This window comes from Palaemon carinicauda, chromosome 6 (genome assembly GCF_036898095.1).
Source record: "Palaemon carinicauda isolate YSFRI2023 chromosome 6, ASM3689809v2, whole genome shotgun sequence".
Classification (NCBI taxonomy): Eukaryota; Metazoa; Arthropoda; class Malacostraca; order Decapoda; family Palaemonidae; genus Palaemon; species Palaemon carinicauda.
The window spans coordinates 175,987,593-176,015,054 of record NC_090730.1 but is presented as its reverse complement, the minus strand read 5'-3'; the positions used below and the strand labels follow the sequence as shown (position 1 = coordinate 176,015,054).

At 44.0% G+C, this 27,462-nt stretch overlaps 2 long non-coding RNA genes across 5 annotated transcripts in view; one reads left to right on the top strand and one right to left on the bottom strand.

Annotated features, from left to right (window-relative positions):
- Positions 1-8,082, top strand: part of LOC137642835 (uncharacterized) — a 10,425-nt gene extending 2,343 nt beyond the window's left edge. The window contains exons 2-5 of one of the 3 annotated variants that reach the window (XR_011044881.1): positions 1,370-1,541; positions 3,151-3,314; positions 7,550-7,949; positions 7,994-8,082. This is a non-coding gene — a long non-coding RNA (uncharacterized lncRNA). Of the gene's footprint in view, positions 1-1,369; positions 1,542-3,150; positions 5,135-7,549; positions 7,971-7,993 lie in introns of those variants that run through there. The other 2 variants (XR_011044880.1, XR_011044879.1) reach the window with 2 other exon arrangements.
- Positions 8,083-11,318: 3,236 nt separating this feature from the next.
- LOC137642294 (uncharacterized) overlaps positions 11,319-27,462 on the bottom strand; it is a 104,041-nt gene continuing 87,897 nt past the window's right edge. For both annotated transcript variants that reach the window (XR_011044732.1, XR_011044733.1), the window contains exons 2-4: positions 13,605-13,811; positions 13,183-13,312; positions 11,319-11,414 (exon numbers count right to left, since the gene is read on the bottom strand). This is a non-coding gene — a long non-coding RNA (uncharacterized lncRNA). The remainder of the gene's footprint in view (positions 11,415-13,182; positions 13,313-13,604; positions 13,812-27,462) is intronic.

Sequence of the window (27,462 nt, the reverse complement as noted above, 5' to 3'; positions counted from 1 at the left end):
TAATTCTTGAAGTATTGTGGTACAACTTTTGACATAATTTCCCCTTTTTACGCTTAGATTAGTTTGCCAAATCATAGCCCAAAAGAGAACATAAATCACAGTACTCTCTCTTCTTTAGAAATTCAGTCAAAGGATGAAATTAATGACATTTTTTGGTTCTTTGGCTTGTAGCATGCAAGACCCTATTTTGGATAATCCGTTATTAAAGCATCCCTGTCCACAATTGTGACAGGCGTACTAATGCTAGAGTACATACATATGACTGCGACTATTTTTTTTTTCATATTAAGAGAAGGGATTGGTGTTTAGCCACCCTAGTTATGGGCATTGCATATCACGTATAGGTTAGAAAAGTTTTGGTGGTCATGATTGTATTCGTCTTAGTTGGATTATTTCCAATGATACATCCAGTTTCCCTAATAGGTATATTGTAATGTCTGTCTTTTTAGACTAGTATAATATTTGATGTGTATAACTTAGAATATATACGACTGGAGTTTCCATAAAATGTGAATTGATGATGTAATTGAAGGTTGAGATGTAATTGAAGGTTGAGATGTAATTGAAGGTTGAGATGTAATTGAAGGTTGAGATGTAATTGAAGGTTGAGATGTAATTGAAGGTTGAGATGTAATTGAAGGTTGAGATGTAATTGAAGGTTGAGATGTAATTGAAGGTTGAGATGTAATTGAAGGTTTGGAGTGTAAGGATGCAAGCTTGAAAATGTGCAAAAAACATGATTGTACCACTGAAAATGAAACTGGAATTTTTTAAAATGCAGCAACGCTGCATTCTTGAAGCTACGTAATTACTAGGAAATTTGCATAGTAAAATTTGATTAATCACGATAGTTTTTAATTTGCGGAGAATTGATTAGTTATAAACTGGTGAACGCAGCATGTATAATGTGCAAATCTTAATTCATATTAAAAAAAAACTGAGTCTTGAATTTCCAAACCTAAAAATTGTACACTATATACTTTAAATGGTTAAATTTATATAATTTATAAGTTTAACTATTAACTTGAATTAACCATCTATAGTATAGAAAATTTGTATAAGCTAGGAAATTTACTTAAAACACTTTAAGTAGGACTTGTACATTCCCATTATACATAATTCATTCGACAATAATTTAAGACAAATCTGTTCTCCACCTATTAGTAACTTTAGTAATAAATCAAAATCTTCCAGTACATATTCCAATATTTTGTACCTAGTTCTATGAATGCAGCACCACTGAATTTGCTCCAATTGTTGTATTTTACTGGTACGATGATCTTAACTCTCATATTCTATCAAACTGATTACTGTTGAGCTTACATTATTTTACTCAGAGTACAGATTTTAATGATTGAATTATTTTTAGGCCTGGAAAAACTACAAGTGGGGTCAACCCCGATGTGATTCGGATTGTAGCAGCAGCAGTAGTAGGAAAGTCTTGCAGGGCTAATATAAGCTGATGGCCTAGTAGCGGAGGACCTTTCACGAGACATCTGTTATGAAATGAAAAAGGGAAATTCTCAACGAGATCTTGCATGGTATGTTTCATATTGCTTTTTCAAATCAGTCTTGTTGCATAAATCTTCATTGAATTAAGGATTACAATGTGCTTGTGGATTCTGGCTTCATAAGCAAAAACTTGAGTTTTGCACTGTTCAGGTTTTTTTCGTAGAGTTACTGATATGTTCAAACTGGTTAACTCGAAAAACTCAGTTTTATTGGGCATAGCAAACTTTCAGATACAAATTTCAGGTAGTTTCCTTTATTGCATCATGCCACAATTTGAGTACCTAATATCCTACTGTAAAGGTTAAGAGGAGGAAGTTTCATTTGTGATATCCCATGTTTTTCACTTTGCATGTGAATGTATAAATTTATGTATTTGCTTCCTATTTGTAATATCACAAAAGTTTCGTCCTTTGAAACCGTACGTTTTACTTGATAGTTTACCTATTCTGTTCGCATTACATCTCTCTCTCTCTCTCTCTCTCTCTCTCTCTCTCTCTCTCTCTCTCTCTCTCTCTCTCTCTCTCACATGACACTCTTATCCACCATGCCAGAGCTTGTTCTTGATCATAATCACGATCGGCTGCTAAGCCTTTAAATGCAAAGGGCTGCTGTTATATTTCTCCACCCATCCATATCTTCGAGCTTTTAATAATCTACTTTCTCTTCATAGTCCTCAGCCATGTAGGCCAAGGGCTTCCAGTTCCTCCAGTGGCTTATGGAGCCCAGTTAAGTTTTGTGAACTAATCTCTGGAGTGCGAAGAGCATGCACAAACAATTTCAATGTACCCCTCGCCATGATCTCATCCACATGTGGCACTCGAGTAATCTCTCTAGTTTCATTTCTAATACTGTCCTGCGATTTAACTCAAAATATTCTAATGAGGACATAGTTCTCTAATCTACCTAATCTGTTGGATATTTTGTCATACCATGACTCTTGCTAATACAGTAGCACAGATCTCACTGATATATAGCCAGAATTTTGTAATTCCAGGTGACTAGAGGTGGGAGTTTAATTTAGATAAAAAAATGACAATGGCTGAATTAAGTAGAATTTTGAAATCTTAAGACCCTGTATTAGAGATCATAGTTACAATTAATTACATTACTCTAAATCCTTAACTATTTCTTCTTCCAATGATATTGAACCTAGATATTTCACCTTGCATCGTATATTTAGTTTTCCTTTCTCTTCTATCTACCTTGAGCCCAGCCTCCTGTGATATTTCATGCATTCTGGTAAGCAAGCATTGCCCATGGTGTGATGGTCTGAAGTAGACTGTAAAGCAGCACGCTCTAGGCCAGTGAATTTCCTATTACCAATACAATCTAATCCTTCTGCACCATCCGCAACTTTTCTTAGGCATTACAAAGTACTATGCTTGACTGACAATCCTCAGACAACGTGCAAAACTATTTGTTGCATACCTAGGCCACGCGAGTTGCTTTTGTATATATAATGAGCAATCAGCCAACAGTTTTTTTGGAAATCTGATTCACTTTTAGAAATATAAAAATATAGTTTAATAGAATTTTTTTGTTTTTCGTTAAAGTATTTTATAATTTAAGTGATAGTTTTTAGTTGAATTTTGTTAGTATATAATTGATAACATATTAAAATTAAATTTATTCTTATAGGTGTGTAATCTCCAAGAAGTCGACCGAGCTAGCCATTCCAGTTTGTTTCTGAATGTTAGAGGATCAAGCTTACTGGCGAAAAGAAACAAAATTGTTGCTGTTGTTAAAGCTGAGGATGGGGCATAGGACAGCTGGGATTTTGGAGTGATATTTTTCTGAGAAGGGTAAGCTCCTGTCTAGTGAATTCTACAAAATTAAGGGTTTAATTGAATTAACCATGAAAATTATGATTCTGTAGCCTTCAACTATACAATAAGCCATAAAATTTTCTATATAGGTCATGCCTATTTATGCCAGATACTCTTAATCTATTGACCCGAATGGCTGTCTTCTCCTGCAGACCTCAATATTTTGGCTTTTTTTGGGACTTGAGATCAGTAGTTTCGACATTGACTAAAAAATCCTATTCGCCAAGTGTGAAAATTAAGATAGTTGGCTTCGCATACTAGAATATAACCATTGTATATTAATGTAAGAAAGCTTTAAGTAGATGGAAATTTCCCTCCAGTCCCTACGAAAACCCACAATTTAGTACAGTTCATAAAAAAAAACTATCATAGTTGGTTACAAAAAATCTTGGAAAACAAATAAATCATGCTTTAAAATTCATAAATTTACCGTATTCTCTTAAAATATGAAGCATACTTTTGTTAAAAAGGCGAAGGTTTTCAAAAGTGCCTTAAATATCTATTTAACTTCAATATACTTTTAATTATTTGAATTGTTTAAGCTCAGTCAATTCATTTCAATACTCTTTTTAAAGTCCAGACACTTGTTGTGAAAGACCAGTATTCAATTGTTGACTTTTTTAAATTTTATGAAAATTCGAATATTAATTCTAAAGTCATAACACGGGAATAGTTCAGATATTTCTAATTTTAGTTTGCGTTCAAAGATTTCGTATTGCAATGTTTACGTAATCTGTATTCTAGAATGTATGCTGAATAATTATTAGATAAAACTAAGTTTATAGCAATTCGTATATCATAGTTTGAAAACTGGCTAAATATATTGTTCGTTTGAGGCTTAATGTTTAGACAAGGTTTCCTTTGATATTTTTATAAAATATTTTTATTTACTCAAGATGTATTCACTTATCTCAAAAGTAATTAAAATATACTGTGGCTGAAGCTTTCCTTAGTCTATCAGGATGGTCAAAAGTGAAATGAGTTTTGAAAGTAGTCATACATATATAAAAAAAAAAATTACATCATTTTTACAGAAATCTACGTGAATCGTATAGGTATAATTTTTAATAAAAATTGTCTTTATAAATTCCCATATACAGTGGTTTCTATCTATAGTTCATACTTTGATTGTGATTTCCCTACTTATCTTAATCTGTTTTGATATTGAAAGTAATATGTATGAAATCTAGTTATGTATGGAGTAAAATGATAGTTAGCAACATAGAGCCAGTGAAAATGACTTATTGAAATACCAATGAAACTTAGTTTATTCTAAAAATTTCATTTCTAGAAACTGTAATTAAATCAGAATAATTCTTTTAATTCTGGTTTGCCTATAGTGTTAATCCTGATTAGCCTTTTGACTGAAACAGCATCTGGGAGGAGGGTGGGGTTGGGCGGCTGTTCGTGTGGGGAAATAATTCCTTCATAGAAGCCATAAACAGAATGGTATAATTCTTCTTGCATTTCATTAAAAAAATTTAATAAATTCCACATCAGAATGCTACTCTGGTTCATACAAACTATATTTTTGTTAAATTTAGCTGTTGGTGAGGGTAGGTAGGGGGGGGGGAGGGTATGTATGCTTGATCTAAAAATTAGCTGCATATATATTTTCCCGTTTACTTTAACTGGTATATTGTATGTTCTCGGAACTGCCAGAGGGTTAGAAGTGCCAGTGTCCTTCTGAGGTTAAGAATACGTACCTTGTATTATTCTTTGTATTTTTATAAAAGATCTGTTAAAGAATACCTTGTGAAACAAAAATGGCTCAATAAAGATATAAATACTAGTCAGTTGTCAATTTTATTTTAATCTCGGAAGACTTAAAAGTATTAATTATATATTCATATTCACAATATTTGACAATGTACAGTAGAAACCTACATACATCTGAAAGATGCCTTAATTATGTTTATCATATTTTCAATTACTTGGCTAGGCCGAAAAACATCTTCCAATTTATGAAATTGGAAAGTGACAAGATTAGTGTAATTTAAAAAAAAATGGGACTCTTAAGGAAATGTGATAGCAAAATTGACTTGCATCATGATTTATAGCATCCCAAAATGTATAAAGTACTGTCAAAGGCTATTTTAGAAACATTGAATTCCATCATAAATGCATATTAAAAATTTTCGAACAATCAGTTCAATTGATGAAATCTACATTATATTCAAGAATGTTAGTGTAATTTTTACTAGTTCCAAGATTTAACGAAATACTGGTTAAATTTTTTATTTATTGTGTACACTGTATAAGTTTATTGCAAGTTATAGTATACTGTATTTAGATATTCAAATTCTAAAGCATAAATTTTTATGGTTCACTTTTAAAGTAAACATATGAAAGTTAATCTTTCCAATTAAGTGACCTTTGGTATGAATTGGTCTAAGCTAAAACGCTTCATTTACATATGAAAAAATTTAAAAAATATGAAACAATTATCTAGACTACGGTAATATTTATTTCGTTTTTCCTTGATTTTAACTACCAAACTTTATTTGTATTGGAACTTGAGGTGCATAGTAACTTTAACCGTAGTAATGTGTCAATGATAATCTTGTACAGGAGAGACATTAAAAAAATACTTCATTTTAATTGTAGTAAGGAAAAAACTAAGTGACTGGTTGTATCTATACTAGCGTCTTAGCAATTTTTTAACAAGTGGTCTTGGATTCGTACTGACCATATAGCAATGTAGTGCTGTTAGTGTACTAAATTATGTTATTGCCTAACTTCAGAGCTTTGCAGTAATCCCTCGGGCACTACTGCCACTACCTCTTTATAACCTTTTTCACTTTTCCTCATGTGCTGCCTCTATTTCATTGTACCTTCGTTCTCACTCTTTTACTAACTTAACGGGACTCTTTTCTTAAGGGATGCTTTTCTGGTCATTTACTGCAGGGGAACCCTACTATACAGGAATTTGTCATTTTATAAGTTTTCAAAGGCATCCAGCATTTCACGCCAGATATTATTAGTTTTTCAAATTTACAATATAAAAAGCATAAGTTTTAAAGTTTTCACTTGTAACCCTTAATTTACTAAATATATTTAGCCTTTCATAGGTCTATTTGGAGCTTATTGTATAGTTAAGGGGCCTCATATTTAAAAGCTCAAGAACATAATGGACAGTTTTAACAATGTGGAATCAAATAAATTATTCTCGTGTCAAAACGAATTGTTTGGCTGAATATGTAGCTATTTCCCTGGATATTTTGGAGTCCCATTATGATAACTAATATATTTTTTTAACTTGTTTTAATGGGAAGCCAATGTAAGTTAGATTAGTAAAAGTTGTTTTAATGGGAAGCCAATGTAAGTTAGATTAGTAAAAGTGATACTTTCCAAGGGCAAGAACAAATTTACCTTAAACAATATTCTGAGTTTTTCTTAACTTGCACTTTCGTTACTGTAGTAGATGAACTTAGTCAATCCTGGTAATGTTTTTAACGTTCCATTGCAGAATCTTTATCCAAGTACTTAACAATGTTTCCAAGATGTAGATACTTTTTAAGCAATCTTAATTTAGGGATTAAATAGTCAGTCAAGAGATATCGATATTGGGAGTTATTTGTCTACTTGAATATATCTCAAATGTTTGAGGCAGTTTTTCTTAACTACCACTAACTCAGTATGGTTTTCAATTAACTTTATTAGTTTTATTGTCCATTCACTAACACTGGTAAGAATTTGGTTTCAAGTTTCAACAGTGTCGTCTATAACATTCACCGAAAAGTAAAATTGTGTACTGTGCAAATAGTATGAGCTTCACTATGCTTTTGTAGGACTTTCACTAGAGCAGTTGTAAGATGAAGATTTGTGCGGTTGTATAAACAGATTATCTGCCAAAGTAGAATCCTCTAAGGTACCCCTCGTTCAATGGTTGATATAAGTTCCTATTTGCTCAGTTTTTTTTCTATCGACCAAGTAGTCATTTAGCCATTCAAAAGCTTGATCTTAATACCTATGGACCACAGATAATTCAGTAGTTATGGCACAACAATAAAAAAGTGAATTTGTCATCCATCTTTTCTAGCTCTCTTACAACTGATACCAGTCTACTCAACGTCAAGGTTTTTCCCTCGTTCGTGAGCTTTTTAGGCAACCCCCTCAACATATATATTGCAGGGTTATTTTTTACAGCATATGAAATTGATTCCTATATACTTCTAATTAACCTCTACTAATTAACCCAACTTTTTCAGAGTGCATTTTACGAATGAAAGATGGCAAAATGGGTCTATCGTTGATTCAACATGGTGTCTCCGAGTCTTTTTATAAGTCAACCTACCAAGCCCACTTTCTTTGGAGAAGAATTGTTGGAGGAAGCTGAGTCAGTGATGTTTAACTTCTGGTAAAGGACCATTCCCAAGATACCTTAAAAGCTACTACATGAATCAAAGACACTAGAGAAGACAGTCTTCTGGAAGGTTGTGAGAGGACCCCCTCCCTTGTGGGGCTGAGAGGACATTTTCCCGTGGGGGCTTAAGAGGACGCCTGCCCCTTGAGCTTGCAGGCCGTAGATGTTTTAAGGCCCTTCTGTAAGAGATGTGACACCTTCCATTGTGAGAAATTATCCTCTCCTCAGGGCTTTCGAGATGCAAGGTAAATCAAGAAAATTTTTGGAAGCAGGGCTTTCGAGATGCAAGGTAAATCAAGAAAATTTTTGGAAGCAGTGAAAAGAGTAAGAGAAGAAGAGTAAGAATAAAAAACATGTGGTCTAAAGGTTTCATAAGAACTTAAAGCAACAACTACTCCAAGAGAATAAAATAATAACAAGAAATTTCATAAAAAAATTTTAAAAATAAAAATGATCTCTAAAATCATTTTTATATGTTGATATATATTGTTTATACTACAATGTTTACAGGTTTTCCATAAATATAGGTTTCAAATACATACTAAAACTGATGTGTCCTAATTTTATTATCAAACGAACTTTTAAAATGATATATTTGAATATCGAAAAGCCGATTAACAAAAATATATAGATCCTACATATAAGCCAGAAGAAATGGCATACAGCACCAATTGAAAGACAAAAAGGGTGGGTGGGTGCAGTAGCAAGGCTGGCAACTTGGTGGGTGCAGTAGCAAGCAGCTGGGAGGGTGCAGTAGCAAAGCTGGCAGCTGGGAGGGCGCAGTAGCAAGGCTGGCAGCTGGCTGGGTGCAGTAGCAAGGCTGGGTGTAGTAGCAAGGCTGGCAGCTGGCTGGGTGTAGTAGCAAGGCTGGCAGCTGGCTGGGTGCAGTAGCAAGGCTGGCAGCTGGGAGGGTGCAGTAGCAAGGCTGGCAGCTGGGAGGGTGCAGTAGCAAGGCTGGCAGCTGGGAGGGTGCAGTAGCAAGGCTGGCAGCTGGGAGGGTGCAGTAGCAAGGCTGGCAGCTGGGAGGGTGCAGTAGCAAGGCTGGCAGCTGGGAGGGTGCAGTAGCAAGGCTGGCAACTTGGTGGGTGCAGTAGCAAGGCTGGCAACTTGGTGGGTGCAGTAGCAAGGCTGGCAACTTGGTGGGTGCAGTAGCAAGGCTGGCAACTTGGTGGGTGCAGTAGCAAGGCTGGCAACTTGGTGGGTGCAGTAGCAAGGCTGGCAGCTGGCTGGGTGCAGTAGCAAGGCTGGCAGCTGGCTGGGTGCAGTAGCAAGGCTGGCAGCTGGCTGGGTGCAGTAGCAAGGCTGGCAGCTGGCTGGGTGCAGTAGCAAGGCTGGCAGCTGGCTGGGTGCAGTAGCAAGGCTGGCAGCTGGCTGGGTGCAGTAGCAAGGCTGGCAGCTGGGAGGGTGCAGTAGCAAGGCTGGCAGCTGGGAGGGTGCAGTAGCAAGGCTGGCAGCTGGGAGGGTGCAGTAGCAAGGCTGGCAGCTGGGAGGGTGCAGTAGCAAGGCTGGCAGCTGGGAGGGTGCAGTAGCAAGGCTGGCAGCTGGGAGGGTGCAGTAGCAAGGCTGGCAGCTGGGAGGGTGCAGTAGCAAGGCTGGCAGCTGGGTGGGTGCAGTAGCAAGGCTGGCAACTTGGTGGGTGCAGTAGCAAGGCTGGCAACTTGGTGGGTGCAGTAGCAAGGCTGGCAGCTGGGACGGTGCAGTAGCAAGGCTGGCAACTTGGTGGGTGCAGTAGCAAGGCTGGCAACTTGGTGGGTGCAGTAGCAAGGCTGGCAACTTGGTGGGTGCAGTAGCAAGGCTGGCAACTTGGTGGGTGCAGTAGCAAGGCTGGCAACTTGGTGGGTGCAGTAGCAAGGCTGGCAGCTGGCTGGGTGCAGTAGCAAGGCTGGCAGCTGGCTGGGTGCAGTAGCAAGGCTGGCAGCTGGCTGGGTGCAGTAGCAAGGCTGGCAGCTGGCTGGGTGCAGTAGCAAGGCTGGCAGCTGGGAGGGTGCAGTAGCAAGGCTGGCAGCTGGGAGGGTGCAGTAGCAAGGCTGGCAGCTGGGAGGGTGCAGTAGCAAGGCTGGCAGCTGGGAGGGTGCAGTAGCAAGGCTGGCAGCTGGGAGGGTGCAGTAGCAAGGCTGGCAGCTGGGAGGGTGCAGTAGCAAGGCTGGCAGCTGGGAGGGTGCAGTAGCAAGGCTGGCAACTGGGTGGGTGCAGTAGCAAGGCTGGCAACTTGGTGGGTGCAGTAGCAAGGCTGGCAACTTGGTGGGTGCAGTAGCAAGGCTGGCAACTTGGTGGGTGCAGTAGCAAGGCTGGCAACTTGGTGGGTGCAGTAGCAAGGCTGGCAACTTGGTGGGTGCAGTAGCAAGGCTGGCAACTTGGTGGGTGCAGTAGCAAGGCTGGCAGCTGGCTGGGTGCAGTAGCAAGGCTGGCAGCTGGCTGGGTGCAGTAGCAAGGCTGGCAGCTGGCTGGGTGCAGTAGCAAGGCTGGCAGCTGGCTGGGTGCAGTAGCAAGGCTGGCAGCTGGCTGGGTGCAGTAGCAAGGCTGGCAGCTGGCTGGGTGCAGTAGCAAGGCTGGCAGCTGGCTGGGTGCAGTAGCAAGGCTGGCAGCTGGCTGGGTGCAGTAGCAAGGCTGGCAGCTGGGAGGGTGCAGTAGCAAGGCTGGCAGCTGGGAGGGTGCAGTAGCAAGGCGGGCAGCTGGGAGGGTGCAGTAGCAAGGCGGGCAGCTGGGAGGGTGCAGTAGCAAGGCGGGCAGCTGGGAGGGTGCAGTAGCAAGGCGGGCAGCTGGGAGGGTGCAGTAGCAAGGCTGGCAGCTGGGAGGGTGCAGTAGCAAGGCTGGCAGCTGGGAGGGTGCAGTAGCAAGGCTGGCAGCTGGGAGGGTGCAGTAGCAAGGCTGGCAGCTGGGAGGGTGCAGTAGCAAGGCTGGCAGCTGGGAGGGTGCAGTAGCAAGGCGGGCAGCTGGGAGGGTGCAGTAGCAAGGCGGGCAGCTGGGAAGGTGCAGTAGCAAGGCGGGCAGCTGGGAGGGTGCAGTAGCAAGGCGGGCAGCTGGGAGGGTGCAGTAGCAAGGCTGGCAGCTGGGAGGGTGCAGTAGCAAGGCTGGCAGCTGGGAGGGTGCAGTAGCAAGGCTGGCAGCTGGGAGGGTGCAGTAGCAAGGCTGGCAGCTGGCTGGGTGCAGTAGCAAGGCTGGCAGCTGGCTGGGTGCAGTAGCAAGGCTGGCAGCTGGCTGGGTGCAGTAGCAAGGCTGGCAGCTGGGAGGGTGCAGTAGCAAGGCTGGCAGCTGGGAGGGTGCAGTAGCAAGGCTGGCAGCTGGCTGGGTGCAGTAGCAAGGCTGGCAGCTGGCTGGGTGCAGTAGCAAGGCTGGCAGCTGGGAGGGTGCAGTAGCAAGGCTGGCAGCTGGGAGGGTGCAGTAGCAAGGCTGGCAACTGGGTGGGTGCAGTAGCAAGGCTGGCAACTGGGTGGGTGCAGTAGCAAGGCTGGCAACTGGGTGGGTGCAGTAGCAAGGCTGGCAACTTGGTGGGCGCAGTAGCAAGGCTGGCAGCTTGGTGGGTGCAATAGCAAGGCTGGCAGCTTGGTGGGTGCAATAGCAAGGCTGGCAGCTTGGTGGGTGCAATAGCAAGGATGGCCAGGTGATATATAACCAATTAAATTTCAGTTAGGCTTGAAGTAAATAATATGTAACTTTGCCAGAAGTTTACATCTTTGTTTGTCCTTGTTTTCCAAATGTTACAAGACGACCTGGAATATTTGTAAAGAATCAGTAAATGATAGTTGTGGTTTTTTAATATAATGTACAATTTAACACAAACTTTGAAAAACCAACTTTGAAAGCATTAGTTAAAATTATATTGACCTGTGGTTCTTTATTTTTACAAGATTTCTTCCTTTCATAAGATATGAAAATCAATTTATAAACCCTCTTTGTTAGATTCCAAACGAATAGTATAAAAACCAATATATTATAGTAATCTCTATTTGCGATGTCTCAATAACACGCAATTCTACTTATATTTTACTTCCCTACTACTCTAGCCGTTTTTCAATCAATTCATTACTAGAGTTTCTCTTAATGTTTCATAAAATTTATTGGAATTTAAAATAGCTTTTTGTGTTTTACATATTCACCAATGTAAACTGGAAAAAAAATGAACTTTAGAAGACATGAAATCCAAGAAGTTCGGAAAATCCAAAAAAATATCAAATCGAAAAAATTCTTAGTTGATATCAATGGCACCTGCAAAAAGACAACGCAACTATAGGGTATTGTATGCATTAACCGAAAGTAAAACCCTTCAATCCCATAGCTACACATCTGTCTCCCGATATAATAATTCAGTCCTATTGTTTTAGTACATTAACTTAATTGGAACCGTAGTTTCTTTCTCAAGAACTGATATTCTGTGGTACAAACTAACCCAATCCAAACCTACATAAATTGGAAAACTGAAGTTAGCTTAAACTTACTAGTTTACTACGATACAGTAGCTTTTCAGTTTAAGCTAGCCATAGGGTAAAATGCCAACAGACCAAGGTTAAAATGTACATAATCTAATACCCACAGGTTTTATGGTAACACATACCCATGTCCAAAAAAACAAAAGTTAAATATTTAAATTAGGAAGGGGAATGGCATGTAGCATGTTCAACTTTTATAATTGAATTTACAAATTAGTTAAATATCTTAGTTACCGTATTTTAAGTGCTGAAGTATTTTAGAATCAATTCATGCTGGTTTGAGATAATTTATGCCACTGAGAAAATTTTCAAAGATCAAATCTAGTTGATAAGCCAAGCTAAAATCAAGTGCAAAAAAGCTTTGGCTACTTGTGTGAGATTTAGTCCATTATAAAGTAAAGGGACAGAAATAACATTCTTAAACCCTTTACACAAATTAACACCGTAACATGTTATATGTTACTGAATGGATTTCTTGATTTCAGCTAATATCTCAATAGGACATGGGTAGCCATTTAGCACCCAACAGCAATCCAAGACAAGAACCTTTGTTGGGTTGTGGTTAGAATTAAAAAATACCGGTAAGTAGATATGCAGTGTGACCTGTTCAACAAGTTTCCCAATATTACCAATATATAATAAGAACGGCACTAGCTTAAAGATTCAATTATCGTGCATAGATTAGTACTAAGGATTAAGTGTAAAGATCATTGCCTGGGCTAAACCAGATAAAGTACCTGGATAAGCAATAGCACCATCAAATAAAGTGTAAATGAAAATTGAAGAATTATAGAAAATAATTAGGCTATAAACTGCATAGGTTGGTCCATTTTCCTTAAGTTCAATGAAAAAGTAACCTATCCAACCTTGTGCATTATAAGCCAAAATATGGACTAGGGACCGTTAGTCAGCATTATACTGATGTCAATTATGTACTGCTAAAACTTACTCAACGGCAACAAAAATATATTCAATAATTAAGCGTTCAAGGAAAATTTTTAAGTATCTAGTAATATTAGTTTATTGAAAATAAATTATCCACATATCTTACTTCATAAAGTTTCCAAGATTAAGTATTGCTCAAGGCTTTTTGTTTTAGTCAGAGTTCTACTGCAAGTGATCCTTGTCCTATGTACTAGTGGTTCATTGTGCGAAATCTACCTTTGATACAGAATGTTTACCTGAAAGAATTCACAGATTATTAAAAAAAAATAGGGTTAACACTCATTATGTATGTAGTATATTATAAGTCAACATATAAATTAATATTGAAAATATTCTTTAGCAATTTCATAGTGGTTAAGAATTTAACTCTAAAAACAAGCTACTTGGCACTATATGAGCACTAAGGTTTTATAACTTTACCAAAGTGAAAGAGACTAAGCTGATCATTTGTTAATGTTTGCTATGGAATAGCTAATATATTAAGCTTATAATAAATCAATCAATCTTAAAACTCCAAAGGTTATTTACCTATTATTGTGCAAAAGTGGATTCTCAGAGCTGCCTACTATTCCAAAAATTAGTCAGTTTGCGACTGATACATGCCCATCCATGTATCCCTCACTACTCGAGGGCTTGCTGACTTCCTTATACAAGAGCCTAAGCATTATCAGTAGAAAAACCAATTTATTCTTCATGTTAGTGGAGAATCTTCGCTATCACACAGGGTGTAGAAACCTGAAAAATATGGTAAAATTGCTATATATTACCGAAAAATCTTTTCCATATGTTTAACTTTAGTTGCCACCAATTAAAGATTTAAAATTTCTAAATCTACTCACTTCAATATTTAGCATAAGTAATGAGGTTTTATATTCTTAGGAGGATGGTTACGATAAATTTTAATAAACTTCGTGGAGATATTTAAGCTATTGTTAATATAAAAGCAAATGTTAATATAGTTCAAAATCAGTAAACCCCCCCCCAAAAAAAAAACAATCTTTTAAAACCTTCAGTGGTCCAAATGTCAGCCTTCGAGACAAAACACTGGCTAATTTCTAGTATTAATCATCAGTGTAAAATGTTTCATTTCCATAATGCAGAAGGCTGAACATAATTCTTGATAGTTCAAAGCTCTATTCTGGAAGCAACTATCCTTTACCTCAAAATCCTTTTGCACTTAACTAACAGCGTCAGTTTACCATATTTATAGGTGAGCAACCATATACAACTGTGGCCAGCATTGCAAAGTAATATACATGTGGCCTATATTGAACAATATACCGAGACCAGCATTACACAATATACCCATGACCTGAGACTCGCATTGCAAAAGTAATATACCTATGACCGGCATTGCAAAAGTAATATACCTATGACCGGCATTGCAAAAGTAATATCCCTGTGACCAGCATTGCAAAAGTAATATACCTGTGACCGGCATTGCACAAGTAATATGCTTGTGACCGGCATTGCAAATGAAATATACCTGTGACCAGCATCGCACAAGAAATATACCTGTGACCGGCATCGCACAAGTAATATACCCGTGACCGGCATCGCACAAGTAATATACCCGTGACCGGCATCGCACAAGTAATATACCTGTGACCGGCATCGCACAAGTAATATACCTGTGAACGGCATCGCACAAGTAATATACCTGTGACCGGCATCGCACAAGTAATATACCTGTGACCGGCATCGCACAAGTAATATACCTGTGACCGGCATCGCACAAGTAATATACCTGTGACCGGCATCGCAAGTAATATACCTGTGACCGGCATCGCACAAGTAATATACCTGTGACCGGCATCGCACAAGTAATATACCTGTGACCGGCATCGCACAAGTAATATACCTGTGACCGGCATCGCACAAGTAATATACCTGTGACCGGCATCGCACAAGTAATATACCTGTGACCGGCAAAGCACAAGTAATATACCTGTGACCGGCATCGCACAAGTAATATACCTGTGACCGGCATCGCACAAGTAATATACCAGTGACTGGCATCGCACAAGTAATATACCTGTAACCGGCATTCCAAAAGTAATATACCTGTGACCGGCATTGCACAAGTAATATGCTTGTGACCGGCATTGCAAATGAAATATACCTGTGACCGGCATTGCAAATGAAATATACCTGTGACCAGCATTGCACAAGTAATACACCTGTGATTGGCAATGCACAAAGTACCTGCGACCGGCATTGCACCAATAATATACCCGTGAACGGCATTGCACAAATACTATACCTGTGACTGGCATGTGCCCTGCTCTGCACAACTCTTGTACCCGTGACCGACTCTGCACAACTCTTACACCCGTGACCGCCTCTGCACAGCACATCTCTTACACCCGTGACCGCCTCTGCACATCTCTTACACCCGTGACCGGCTCTGCACATCTCTTACACCCGTGACCGCCTCTGCACATCTCTTACACCCGTGACCGCCTCTGCACATCTCTTACACCCGTGACCGGCTCTGCACATCTCTTACACCCGTGACCGGCTCTGCACATCTCTTACACCCCTGACCGGCTCTGCACATCTCTTACACCCCTGACCGGCTCTGCACATCTCTTACACCCGTGACCGGCTCTGCACATCTCTTACACCCGTGACCGGCTCTGCACATCTCTTACACCCCTGACCGGCTCGGCACAACTCTTACACCCGTGACCGGCTCGGCACAACTCTTACACCCGTGACCGGCTCGGCACAACTCTTACACCCGTGACCGGCTCGGCACAGAACTTACACCCGTGACCGGCTCGGCACAGAACTTACACCCGTGACCGGCTCGGCACAAACCGTACACCCCTGACCGGCTCTGCACAAACCGTACACCCCTGACCGGCCTCTGCACAAACCGTACACCCCTGACCGGCCTCTGCACAAACCGTACACCCCTGACCGGCCTCTGCACAAACCGTACACCCCTGACCGGCCTCTGCACAAACCGTACACCCCTGACCGGCCTCTGCACAAACCGTACACCCCTGACCGGCCTCTGCACAAACCGTACACCCCTGACCGGCCTCTGCACAAACCGTACACCCCTGACCGGCCTCTGCACAAACCGTACACCCCTGACCGGCCTCTGCACAAACCGTACACCCCTGACCGGCCTCTGCACAAACCGTACACCCCTGACCGGCCTCTGCACAAACCGTACACCCCTGACCGGCCTCTGCACAAACCGTACACCCCTGACCGGCCTCTGCACAAACCGTACACCCCTGATCGGCCTCTGCACAAACCGTACACCCCTGACCGGCCTCTGCACAAACCATAAACCTCTGACTGGCCTCTGCACAAACCATATACCTCTGACTGGCCTCTGCAAAAAAATCATATACCTCTGACTGTTCTCTGCAAAAAAATCATATACCTCTGACTGTTCTCTGCAAAAAAATCATATACCTCTGACTGGCCTCTGCAAAAAAATCATATATCTCTGACTGGCCTCTGCAAAAAAATCATATACCTCTGACTGGCCTCTGCAAAAAATCATATACCTCTGACTGGCCTCTGCAAAAAAATCATATACCTCTGACTGGCCTCTGCAAAAAAATCATATACCTCTGACTGGCCACTGCAAAAAAATCATATACCTCTGACTGGCCTCTGCAAAAAATCATATACCTCTGACTGGCCTCTGCAAAAAATCATATACCTCTGACTGGCCTCTGCAAAAAAATCATACACCTCTGACTGGCCTCTGCAAAAAAATCATATACCTCTGAGTGGCCTCTGCAAAAAAATCATATACCTCTGACTGGCCTCTGCAAAAAAATCATATACCTCTGACTGGCCTCTGCACAAATCATATACCTGTGACTGGCCTCTGCACAAATCATATACCTGTGACTGGCCTTGCACAAATCATATACCTGTGACTGGCCTCTGCACAAATCATATACCTCTGACTGGCCTCTGCACAAATCATATACCTGTGACTGGCCTCTGCACAAATCATATACCTGTGACTGGCCTCTGCACAAATCATATACCTCCGACTGGCCTCTGCACAAATCATATACCTCTGACTGGCCTCTGCACAAATCATATACCTCTGACTGGCCTCTGCACAAATCATATACCTCCGACTGGCCTCTGCACAAATCATATACCTCTGACTGGCCTCTGCACAAATCATATACCTCTGACTGGCCTCTGCACAAATCATATACCTCTGACTGGCCTCTGCACAAATCATATACCTCTGACTGGCCTCTGCACAAATCATATACCTCTGACTGGCCTCTGCACAAATCATATATCTCTGACTGGCCTCTGCACAAATCATATACCTGTGACTAGCCTCTGCACAAATCATATACCTGTGACTGGGCTCTGCACAAATCATATACCTGTGACTGGGCTCTGCACAAATCATATACCTGTGACTGGCCTCTGCAAAAATCATATACCTGTGACTGGCCTCTGCACAAATCATATACCTGTGACTGGCCTCTGCACAAATCATACACCTGTGACTGGCCTCTGCACAAATCATACACCTGTGACTGGCCTCTGCACAAATCATATACCTGTGACTGGCCTCTGCACAAATCATATACCTGTGACTGGCCTCTGCACAAATCATATACCTGTGACTGGCCTCTGCACAAATCATATACCTGTGTCTGGCCTCTGCACAAATCATATACCTGTGACTGGCCTCTGCACAAATCATATACCTGTGACTGGCCTCTGCACAAATCATATACCTGTGAATGGCCTCTGCACAAATCATATACCTCTGGCTGACCTCTGCACAAATCATATACCTGTGACTGGCCTCTGCACAAATCATATACCTGTGACTGGCCTCTGCACAAATCATATACCTGTGACTGGCCTCTGCACAAATCATATACCTGTGACTGGCCTCTGCACAAATCATATACCTGTGACTGGCCTCTGCACAAATCATATACTTGTGAATAGACCAAAAATCATATACCTTAGGCCGGCAATGCAGAAGTATTATACCTGTGGCTGGCACAGCAAAAGTACCTCTGATTGGCCTCTGCAAAAATCATATACCCCTGACTAGCCTCTGCACAAATCATATACCTCTGACTGGCCTCTGCACAAATCATATACCCCTGACTGGCCTCTGCACAAATCATACCTGTGACTGGCCTCTGCACAAATCGTATACCTCTGACTGGCCTCTGCACAAATCGTATACCTCTGACTGGCCTCTGCACAAATCATATACCTCTGACTGACCTCTGCACAAATCATATACCTCTGACTGGCCTCTGCACAAATCATATACCTCTGACTGGCCTCTGCACAAGTCATATACCTCTGACTGGCCTCTGCACAAGTCATATACCTCTGACTGGCCTCTGCACAAGCCATATACCTCTGACTGGCCTCTGCACAAGTCATATACCTCTGACTGGCCTCTGCACAAGTCATATACCTCTGACTGGCCTCTGCACAAGTCATATACCTCTGACTGGCCTCTGCACAAATCATATACCTCTGACTGGCCTCTGCACAAATCATATACCTCTGACTGGCCTCTGCACAAATCATATACCTCTGACTGGCCTCTGCACAAATCATATACCTCTGACTGGCCTCTGCACGTATCATATACCTGTGGCTGGACTCTGCACATATCATATACCTGTGGCTGACCTCTGCACATATATACCTGTGGCTGACCTCTGCACAAATCATATACCTGTGGCTGACCTCTGCACAAATCATATACCTGTGGCTGACCTCTGCACAAATCATATACCTGTGGCTGACCTCTGCACAAATCATATACTTGTGGCTGACCTCTGCACAAATCATATACCTGTGGCTGACCTCTGCACAAATCATATACCTGTGGCTGACCTCTGCACAAATCATATACCTGTGGCTGACCTCTGCACAAATCATATACCTGTGACTGGTCTTGCACAAATCATATACCTGTGGCTGGCCTCTGCACAATTCATATACCTTTGACTGGCCTCTGCACAAATCATATACCTGTGACTGGCCTCTGCACAAATCATATACCTGTGACTGGCCTCTGCACAAATCATATACCTGTGACTGGCCTCTGCACAAATCATATACCTGTGACTGGCCTCTGCACAAATCATATACCTGTGACTGGCCTCTGTACAAATTATACACCTGTGATTAAGCTCTGCATAAATCACACACTTAAGACCGGGCTCTGCCCAAATCATACCCCATGGACCGGGCTCTGCACAAACCATAATAATTTGAATGTCATAATAATTTGAATGGGCTCTGCACAACTCATATTCCTTTAACTGGGCTCTGCAGAAATCATATACCTTTGACTGGGCTCTGCAGAAATCGTGTACCTGTGAACATAGTAAATGAACATACTAAAAAAAAATCATAACTGACCAGCTCTGCACAAATCATACCTGTGACTGGCCTTAAACAAATCATATGCCTGTGACTCATTTTGCACAAATCATATACCTGAGACTGGTCTTGCACAAATCATATACCTCTAACTGGGCTCTGCGTAAATTATACACCTGTAACTAAGCTCTGCATAAATGGTACACTTAAGACTGGGCTCTGCACAAATCATATACCGTTGACGGGGCTCTGCACAAATCATATACCGTTGACCGGGCTGTGCACAAATCATATACCGTTGACCGGGCTGTGCACAAATCATATACCGTTGACCGGGCTGTGCACAAATCATATACCGTTGACCGGGCTGTGCACAAATCATATACCATTGACCGGGCTGTGCACAAATCATATACCATTGACCGGGCTGTGCACAAATCATATACCCTTGACCGGGCTGTGCACAAATCACATACCATTGACCGGGCTGTGCACAAATCACATACCATTGACCGGGCTGTGCACAAATCACATACAATTGACCGGGCTCTGCACAAATCATATACAATTGACCGGGCTCTGCACAAATCATATACAATTGACCAGGCTCTGCACGAATGTACCTGTGAACAGACGAAAAAATCATATACCTTTGGCTGGTAATGCAGAAATCTTATACCTGTGGCCGGCACAGCACAAATAATCCTTTGACTGGGCGCTGCACCAATCAAATACCTGTGACTGGCCTCTGCACCAATCATATACCTGTGACTGGCCTCTGCACCAGTCATATACCTGTGACTGGCCTCTGCACCAGTCATATACCTTTGACGGGCCTCTGCACCAGTCATATACCTGTGACGGGCCTCTGCACCAGTCATATACCTGTGACGGGCCTCTGCACCAGTCATATACCTGTGACGGGCCTCTGCACCAGTCATATACCTGTGACGGGCCTCTGCACAAGTCATATACCTGTGACGGGCCTCTGCACAAGTCATATACCTGTGACGGGCCTCTGCACAAGTCATATACCTGTGACGGGCCTCTGCACAAGTCATATACCTGTGACTGGCCTCTGCACAAGTCATATACCTGTGACTGGCCTCTGCACAAGTCATATACCTGTGACTGGCCTCTGCACAAGTCATATACCTGTGACTGGCCTCTGCACAAGTCATATACCTGTGACTGGCCTCTGCACAAGTCATATACCTGTGACTGGCCTCTGCACAAGTCATATACCTGTGACTGGCCTCTGCACAAGTCATATACCTGTGACTGGCCTCTGCACAAGTCATATACCTGTGACTGGCCTCTGCACAAGTCATATACCTGTGACTGGCCTCTGCACAAGTCATATACCTGTGACTGGCCTCTGCACAAATCATATTCCTTTGACTGGGATCTGCACAAATCAAATTCCTTTGACTGGGCACTGCACAAATCATATTCCTTTGAATGGGCTCTGCATAAATCATAATCCATTGACCGGGCTCTGCACAATTAATGAACCTATGAACATACTAAAAATATCATAACGTGACTGGCACTGCACAAATCATATACCTCTGACTGACACTGCACAAATCATACCTGTGACTGGCTTTGCATAAATCATACACCTGTGACTGTTTTTGAACAAATCATATACCTGTGACCAATCATATTTCTTTGGGCTCTGCATAAATCATAATCCCCTGACTGTTCTCTGCACAAATAATGTGTCTGTGAACATAATAAAAAAATTATAACTGTGACCGGCCTCTGCACAAATCATATCCACGTGGCCGGCGTCTGCACAAATCATATTCCCCTGGCCGGCCTCTGCACAAATCATATTCCCCTGGCCGGCCTCTGCACAAATCATATCCCCGTGGCCGGCCTCTGCACAAATCATATCCCCGTGGCCGGCCTCTGCACAAATCATATCCCCGTGGCCGGCCTCTGCACAAATCATATCCCCGTGGCCGGCCTCTGCACAAATCATATCACCGTGGCCGGCCTCTGCACAAATCATATCACCGTGGCCGGCCTCTGCACAAATCCTATCCCCGTGGCCGGCCTCTGCACAAATCATATCCCCGTGGCCGGCCTCTGCACAAATCCTATCCCCGTGGCCGGCCTCTGCACAAATCCTATCCCAGTGGCCGGCCTCTGCACAAATCCTATCCCCGTGGCCGGCCTCTGCACAAATCATATCCCCGTGGCCGGCCTCTGCACAAATCATATCCTCGTGGCCGGCCTCTGCACAAATCATATCCCCGTGGCCGGCCTCTGCACAAATCATATCCCCGTGGCCGGCCTCTGCACAAATCATATCCCCGTGGCCGGCCTCTGCACAAATCATTTCCCCGTGGCCGGCCTCTGCACAAATCATTTCCCCGTGGCCGGCCTCTGCACAAATCATTTCCCCGTGGCCGGCCTCTGCACAAAACATTTCCCCGTGGCCGGCCTCTGCACAAATCATTTCCCCGTGGCCGGCCTCTGCACAAATCATTTCGCCGTGGCCGGCCTCTGCACAAATCATTTCCCCGTGGCCGGCCTCTGCACAAATCATTTCCCCGTGTCCGGCCTCTGCACAAATCATTTCCCATTGGCCGGCCTCTGCAAAAATCATTTCCCCGTGACCGGCCTCTGCTCAAATCATATCCCCGTGACCGGCCTCAGCTCAAATCATATCCCCGTGACCGGCCTCAGCTCAAATCATATCCCCGTGACCGGCCTCAGCTCAAATCATATCCCCGTGACCGGCCTCTGCTCAAATCATATCCCCGTGACCGGCCTCTGCTCAAATCATTTTCCCGTGACCGGCCTCTGCTCAAATCATTTCCCCATGACCGGCCTCTGCTCAAATCATATCCCTGTGACCGGCCTCTGCTAAAATCATATCCCCGTGACCGGCCTCTGCACAAATCATATCCCCGTGACCGGCCTCTGCAAAAATCATATCCCCGTGACCGGCCTCTGCTCAAATCATATCCCCGTGACCGGCCTCTGCTCAAATCATATCCCCGTGACCGGCCTCTGCTCAAATCATATCCCCGTGACCGGCCTCTGCTCAAATCATATCCCCGTGACCGGCCTCTGCTCAAATCATATCCCCGTGACCGGCCTCTGCTCAAATCATATCCCCGTGACCGGCCTCTGCTCAAATCATATCCCCGTGACAGGCCTCTGCTCAAATCATATCCCCGTGACCGGCCTCTGCTCAAATCATATCCCCGTGACCGGCCTCTGCTCAAATCATATCCCCGTGACCGGCCTCTGTTCAAATCATATCCCCGTGACCGGCCTCTGCTCAAATCATATCCCCGTGACCGGCCTCTGCTCAAATCATATCCCCGTGGCCGGCCTCTGCTCAAATCATATCCCCGTGACCGGCCTCTGCTCAAATCATATCCCCGTGACCGGCCTCTGCTCAAATCATATCCTCGTGACCGGCCTCTGCTCAAATCATATCCCTGTGACCGGCCTCTGCTCAAATCATATCTCCGTGACCGGCCTCTGCTCAAATCATTTCACCGTGACCGGCCTCTACACAAATCATATACTTGTGAACTGGCCTCTGCACAAATCATATACCTGTGAACTAGCCTCTGCACAAATCATATACCTGTGAACTGGCCTCTGCACAAATCATATACCTGTGAACTGGCCTTTGCACAAATCATATACCTGTGAACTGGCCTCTGCACAAATCATATACCTGTGAACTGGCCTCTGCACAAATCATATACCTGTGAACTCTCCTCAGTACAAATCATATACCTGTGAACTGGCCTCAGCACAAATCATATACCTTTGAACTGGCCTCAGCACAAATCATATACCTGTGAACTGGCCTCAGCACAAATCATATACTTGTGAACTGTCCTCAGCACAAATCATATACCTGTGAACTGGCCTCAGCACAAATCATATACCTGTGAACTGGCCTCAGCACAAATCATATACCTGTGAACTGGCCTCAGCACAAATCATATACCTGTGAACTGGCCTCAGCACAAATCATATACCTTTGAACTGGCCTCTGAACAAATCATATACCTGTGAACTGGCCTCAGCACAAATCATATACCCGTGAACTGGCCTCAGCACAAATCATATACCTGTGACTGGCCTCTGCACAAATCATATACCTGTGACTGGCCTCTGTACAAATTATACACCTTTGATTAAGCTCTGCATAAATCACACACTTAAGACCGGGCTCTGCCCAAATCATACCCCATTGACCGGGCTCTGCACAAACCATAATAATTTGAATGTCATAATAATTTGAATGGGCTCTGCACAACTCATATTCCTTTAACTGGGCTCTGCAGAAATCATATACCTTTGACTGGGCTCTGCAGAAATCATGTACCTGTGAACATAGTAAATGAACCTACTAAAAAAAAATCATAACTGACCAGCTCTGCACAAATCATACCTGTGACTGGCCTTAAACAAATCATATGCCTGTGACTGGCCTTGCACAAATCATATACCTGAGACTGGTCCTGCACAAATCATATACCTCTAACTGGGCTCTGCGTAAATTATACACCTGTAACTAAGCTCTGCATAAATGATACACTTAAGACTGGGCTCTGCACAAATCATATACCGTTGACGGGGCTCTGCACAAATCATATACCGTTGACCGGGCTGTGCACAAATCATATACCATTGACCGGGCTGTGCACAAATGATATACCATTGACCGGGCTGTGCACAAATCATATACCATTGACCGGGCTGTGCACAAATGATATACCATTGACCGGGCTGTGCACAAATGATATACCATTGACCGGGCTGTGCACAAATCATATACCATTGACCGGGCTCTGCACAAATCATATACAATTGACCGGGCTCTGCACAAATCATATACAATTGACCGGGCTCTGCACAAATCATATACAATTGACCGGGCTCTGCACGAATGTACCTGTGAACAGACGAAAAAATCATATACCTTTGGCTGGTAATGCAGAAATCTTATACCTGTGGCCGGCACAGCACAAATAATCCTTTGACTGGGCGCTGCACCAATCATATACCTGTGACTGGGCGCTGCACCAATCATATACCTGTGACTGGCCTCTGCACCAATCATATACCTGTGACTGGCCTCTGCACCAATCATATACCTGTGACTGGCCTCTGCACAAGTCATATACCTGTGACTGGCCTCTGCACAAGTCTTATACCTGTGACTGGCCTCTGCACAAGTCTTATACCTGTGACTGGCCTCTGCACAAGTCATATACCTGTGACTGGCCTCTGCACAAGTCATGTACCTGTGACTGGCCTCTGCACAAGTCATATACCTGTGACTGGCCTCTGCACAAGTCATATACCTGTGACTGGCCTCTGCACAAGTCATATACCTGTGACTGGCCTCTGCACAAGTCATATACCTGTGACTGGCCTCTGCACAAGTCATATACCTGTGACTGGCCTCTGCACAAGTCATATACCTGTGACTGGCCTCTGCACAAGTCATATACCTGTGACTGGCCTCTGCACAAGTCATATACCTGTGACTGGCCTCTGCACAAGTCATATACCTGTGACTGGCCTCTGCACAAGTCATATACCTGTGACTGGCCTCTGCACAAGTCATATACCTGTGACTGGCCTCTGCAAAAATCATATTCCTTTGACTGGGATCTGCACAAATCAAATTCCTTTGACTGGGCACTGCGCAAATCATAATCCTTTGAATAGGCTCTGCACAAATCATAATCCTCTGACCGGGCTCTGCACAATTAATGAACCTATGAACATACTAAAAATATCATAACGTGACTGGCACTGCACAAATCATATACCTCTGACTCTGCACAAATCATACCTGTGACTGGCTTTGCATAAATCATACACCTGTGACTGTTTTTGAACAAATCATATACCTCTGACCAATCATATTTCTTTGGGCTCTGCATAAATCATAATCCCCTGACTGTTCTCTGCACAAATAATGTGTCTGTGAACATAATAAAAAAATTATAACTGTGACCGGCCTCTGCACAAATCATATCCCCGTGGCCGGCCTCTGCACAAATCATATCCCCGTGGCCGGCCTCTGCACAAATCATATCCCGTGGCCGGCCTCTGCACAAATCATATCCCCGTGGCCGGCCTCTGCACAAATCATATCCCCGTGGCCGGCCTCTGCACAAATCCTATCCCCGTGGCCGGCCTCTGCACAAATCCTATCCCCGTGGCCGGCCTCTGCACAAATCCTATCCCCGTGGCCGGCCTCTGCACAAATCCTATCCCCGTGGCCGGCCTCTGCACAAATCCTATCCCCGTGGCCGGCCTCTGCACAAATCCTATCCCCGTGGCCGGCCTCTGCACAAATCCTATCCCCGTGGCCGGCCTCTGCACAAATCCTATCCCCGTGGCCGGCCTCTGCACAAATCCTATCCCCGTGGCCGGCCTCTGCACAAATCCTATCCCCGTGGCCGGCCTCTGCACAAATCCTATCCCCGTGGCCGGCCTCTGCACAAATCCTATCCCCGTGGCCGGCCTCTGCACAAATCCTATCCCCGTGGCCGGCCTCTGCACAAATCTATCCCCGTGGCCGGCCTCTGCACAAATCATATCCCCGTGGCCGGCCTCTGCACAAATCATTTCCCCGTGGCCGGCCTCTGCACAAATCATTTCCCCGTGGCCGGCCTCTGCACAAATCATTTCCCCGTGGCCGGCCTCTGCACAAATCATTTCCCCGTGGCCGGCCTCTGCACAAATCATTTCCCCGTGGCCGGCCTCTGCACAAATCATTTCCCCGTGGCCGGCCTCTGCACAAATCATTTCCCCGTGGCCGGCCTCTGCACAAATCATATCCCCGTGGCCGGCCTCTGCACAAATCATATCCCCGTGGCCGGCCTCTGCACAAATCATATCCCCGTGGCCGGCCTCTGCACAAATCATTTCCCCGTGCCGGCCTCTGCACAAATCATTTCCCCGTGGCCGGCCTCTGCAAAATCATTATCCCCGTGACCGGCCTCTGCTCAAATCATATCCCCGTGACCGGCCTCTGCTCAAATCATATCCCCGTGACCGGCCTCAGCTCAAATCATATCCCCGTGACCGGCCTCAGCTCAAATCATATCCCCGTGACCGGCCTCTGCTCAAATCATATCCCCGTGACCGGCCTCTGCTCAAATCATATCCCCGTGACCGGCCTCTGCTCAAATCATATCCCCGTGACCGGCCTCTGCACAAATCATATCCCCGTGACCGGCCTCTGCACAAATCATATCCCCGTGACCGGCCTCTGCACAAATCATATCCCCGTGACCGGCCTCTGCACAAATCATATCCCCGTGACCGGCCTCTGCACAAATCATATCCCCGTGACCGGCCTCTGCTCAAATCATATCCCCGTGACCGGCCTCTGCTCAAATCATATCCCCGTGACCGGCCTCTGCTCAAATCATATCCCCGTGACCGGCCTCTGCTCAAATCATATCCCCGTGACCGGCCTCTGCTCAAATCATATCCCCGTGACCGGCCTCTGCTCAAATCATATCCCCGTGACCGGCCTCTGCTCAAATCATATCCCCGTGACCGGCCTCTGCTCAAATCATATCCCCGTGACCGGCCTCTGCTCAAATCATATCCCCGTGACCGGCCTCTGCTCAAATCATATCCCCGTGACCGGCCTCTGCTCAAATCATATCCCCGTGACCGGCCTCTGCTCAAATCATATCCCCGTGACCGGCCTCTGCTCAAATCATATCCTAGTGACCGGCCTCTGCTCAAATCATATCCCCGTGACCGGCCTCTGCTCAAATCATATCCCCGTGACCGGCCTCTGCTCAAATCATATCTCCGTGACCGGCCTCTGCACAAATCATTTCCCCGTGACCGGCCTCTGCACAAATCATATACCTGTGAACTGGCCTCTGCACAAATCATATACCTGTGAACTGACCTCTGCACAAATCATATACCTGTGAACTGGCCTCTGCACAAATCATATACCTGTGAACTGGCCTCTGCACAAATCATA